General features: G+C 38.6%; 1 protein-coding gene across 1 annotated transcript in view; it reads left to right on the top strand.

Moving 5' to 3' along the window:
- The window catches only part of mapkapk2a (MAPK activated protein kinase 2a), a 34,224-nt gene that overhangs the window by 22,164 nt on the left and 7,930 nt on the right, over positions 1-4,130 (top strand). The gene's annotated exons all lie outside the window — the stretch shown is intronic.

The following is a 4,130-nucleotide window of genomic DNA, read 5'->3' on the forward strand; positions in this document are numbered from 1 at the left end:
TTTCACATTCTGTCTCTCACAGTTGAAGTGTACCTCTGGTGCAAATTACTGACCTCTGTCATCATTTTAAGTGGGGGAACTTGCACAATTGGTGGCTGACTAAATACTTTTTTGCCCCACTGTAAGCTAGGGTTGGGCAATATAAACGATATACGACAGAAACTATATAAATTTGGCCAACGATAGAGATTTTGACTATACCGCGATAGCGCGTGTTGATGATGTCATCAAGCTGTGCCTGTTTTGGTCGAAAGCATCGCAGCAGCTACAACCAGTATCATCTGCAAATTATGCCGGGCGACAGTCATAGCAAAGTGATGAAGCACTTTTGAAATATGGGGAAAGCCAAAAACTGCGCTTCCTCCACTTCCATAACATTGATTCATTAATGTTGAATTTTCTCGCAGCTGTTCTTTCCCATGTTGTTGCAGTATATTAATAACTAACCTCGTATTGTGGATGAATAATCTCAGTTGTTCTCCTGACTAAAGTTTGCCCCGTGTATAGCATCCTGCTATGCGATTGCATTTGTCCCTAACCACCAGAATCCCTCACGTTAACTTTTATCGAGTGGGGGAAAAAAAGTTGGCGTTCATCCTCCAGCTTCACTGTGCTAATGTTATGCTAACATAGCTGTGTCGCTAGCAATCACGTAGCACAACATTATATACCAGGTAGTCCAGCTTCAGTAACCCTGCAAACACCACTGCTGTTTAGTTTTCTGTCTTCATTTATGTTGGAAGTGGTAGCAGAGCTGTACCTTTTAATTAGTTTCAAAAATCTCTCAGTCAGAACATGGTCTGTCAGGTTTAGGTGGAAACTAGCGAGCTAACTTCCTGTTAACTTGTAACTCCGTTAAATTTAATAAATATTGTTTTCATGGATGCCTGGATGTTAAACTTAATTGTTACACCTGTTAAAGCAGCAACGCTGATGATTTTATTAAAGATGAAAGAATTTAGACCGTTTTTAACTTTCAGTGTTCATTTGACTTTGGGATCTGAAGGGACGGAGTTTTGGACCCAGATTACTCCGCGAAGCTCCTCACTACGGCAGCCGCAATGTTCTGACAATCCATCAAGCTGTGCAGCTTACCAAAGTTGTACTAAAACATTTTTTTAAAACAGATTTCTGCACTCCAAAATCGGTTCGAGGTCAGTAAGCACAACCAGAATTCATACATAAGGCACACTCTCGATTTTTGAGAAAATTAAAGGATTTTAAGTGTGCCTTATAGTGTGGAAAATACGTTATACAGAAGAAAAGAATATATCGTGATATATATCGTTACCGCACATGCTTCAAATTATCGCCCGGCCCTAATGTAAGCACAAATCAAGCTCAAAGTTTGGAGGAACTTCTAGTATTTAAGTAGAGTATTGTATTGAATGCAAAAGGGCTGACCCAGACCTGGACACAGTCGGTGGCTGCCATTGCGCTCAAATGCAAAACTGAGGATTAGGTAGAGATAAATTAAACTTAATACTTTATTACTTATGGATTACATTTTTCATTAATGATACTTTCTTCTTTATTATGTCTTCATTAAAAAAACGCTTAAATGGCGGGGGGAAATATAAACTTTTCAGAAGGTTGTAAGCAAGCTTAAATTAGAGTGATAACAATGTGTTCGATGTGTAACAGGATTGACAGGATTTGTTGGGAACAATCAAAGTGTTGGTGAGCAGCTTGTTTTCTTTAATCCTAAACGTAAATTTATCTTTGTTTTAAAATACATAAGCCCACTCATCTTTAACTATTTCTCGTCTATGGGCTATTATGCCAAACCATAAATCGAGTGAAATTTTCATGTGTTATATAGTTTTCAGTTTCTAGAATTGGTAAGGTAGGTAAGGTAAGATTACCTAGAACAAAGGTGAAGTGATACTCATCTCGACCTCTCTGTTGCTCTAAGCAAATTTCTGCCAGGTTAGTTATTGTAAATCACTTGTGTACAACCTTTGAAATGACCCATTTCTTCTAAATGACATTGGTACAATTTCCTTGCTTTTGTAGTTCCACTTGAAGCATTTTAAACCACCCTTCCCCCATCCCCCACTACCAACTTCAAACACGTGCACTCATTAGGTTTGCGGTTTCAATTTGTAGTCGTCGGCGTTAGTGGACCGATCTGCCTACACACTGACATGCGAAAAAATGGCGCCGCTGATGACTCATTTCCTTGAGAAAATGTGCTAGGCATGAAACGCCAATGAAGTTTTCTGATTAAGCTAAAATGATTCCTAGAAAATCACCTGTGGACAGAGAGAAACATAGTCAGGCATTTCTCTTTTCTAGATATGCTGAGTAACTGAGTCAGTGTGATGACCTACATTTTTGTTTTCTCCCGTGTTGTGTAAAAACCCAACATGTGAATATGTTAGGTCCGCAACATAATTTTGGAAATTCGGTGCTGGTCATCTCTCCTGCATGACAAACTGGAAGCGGAAGTCTGTCTGGGACTGCTGGATAAACATGTTATTTGTACAACCTTCAGCACAAACTTGGTGGTTTGAACCGTATGGCATTGTGGTTATGGGATTTCTTTAATTTCAGAGTGCTAACCACAGTTGCTACTACCACTCCTGATTGATAGAAACTTTGTTCTTAGTATTACACTCTGTTATTAGAGTTTTAGATCCTTAGAGCAAATACAAACTTGCCTTTATGATATATTCATTGAGAAAATCAGCTTAAAAAATCCAGTTTTATAACACTGTACCCTCCACATGTACATGTGAAAGACTGTAGCTTAACAAGTGTGTTACAGTTTGCTGCTGTTATGGTGTAAAATGTGTGCAATTCCTCTGAGCTTTTGAAAATATTAAAAGAAGTGTAAATTCTCAGCAGAACAGATGCTTCAATAGATTCATTTACATTGATGAACCCTACTGCTTGCAGTGCAAAAGTATAAGATAAGTTTGAATAATGGCTGGATCACCTCAGAACTGGCAGTTTAACATGTTGATCTCTCACACTTTTTTTTTTTTTAATCAAAATGAGTTCAATCAAACTGCTGCCCATTTTTCAGTATGCAAAATGTGAATGATTAATTTAAAGAAGTTCGAAGTGTGCTGTGGTTTAGAAGCCCTGTCCCGTGGCGTCCCCGGATCTTGCTTGCTTGCTATACATACGCACACTGCCATATACCATTAGACACACTCGGATACAAAATTGACGTTGATGATTCTACCTGAAACTCTCACAGTCATACCGTGTGCAATGAGATTAAATGAAACTTAACATCAAGCATGCTAAGTGCGAGTTTCTCATACTCATTTAAATTCAGGCTAACATTCATTAGTTTACCAGTGGTCAGCATCTGCTTACATCGACCTTTTCTTCAAGTCTTTTCACATGCATATGTCTGCGCCTCATTGGTAATACATAGTGTGGGGTGTTCCTGTGTGTTATCATAATGTGATGAGGGGCCATGGATGTGTAAGCAGTATTTTACTAAATCTGACTACAGTATAAATATAGATACTTTCAAGATGGTTCATACATGAGAGTACTCTGCATAACACGTTTTTGGAACGAAAGGGGGCATTTAAAGACCTAGTTTATCAGCTACGTTGAACACATTAACATTCTTTTTAGAGCAGTCTTTAACATTTGCGCAACACAGGGAAGCAGAAGATCAATCAACCAGCAATCTGTCTGTTAGTCATACTAGAAGTGTGTAAAAGACCATAGCAACCTACTTCTGTGTCTTTCACAGACTCTAGCTGGACCTAGTAGATTGCCAGTAAAATAGTAGTAATTTTTATCGTAAATTTACTTGAACTAACTTAAAAAAAAACATGCAAATTTGAATTGCTGCCGTGCACACTTTGTGGTATACAAGATGAACTAGTTACATTCATGGAAGAAGGAAGTAACTGTAAGATTTAAATACCTTACAGATGGCGGATTAGATTAGTTTGCAAAAGGTGTGAGAAAAAGTCATTTTATTGGTTTCGCACACTTTTGTTGGTCAACCAACAGACCGCAGACCACCTCTACAAGGCAGAGGAAGAGAGCATCCTCTTTGCTTTGAAACGGCTTGAATGGTGTGCTGTATTTCCTACAACTAGGGCACACACCAAACCCCACATCCTGACAGCTACTTTAGCTTTTGTGCTAACCCC

Source organism: Pundamilia nyererei, unplaced genomic scaffold, assembly GCF_000239375.1.
Source record: "Pundamilia nyererei isolate P.nyererei 1_Seehausen unplaced genomic scaffold, PunNye1.0 scaffold00092, whole genome shotgun sequence".
In the NCBI taxonomy this organism is placed as follows: domain Eukaryota; kingdom Metazoa; phylum Chordata; class Actinopteri; order Cichliformes; family Cichlidae; genus Pundamilia; species Pundamilia nyererei.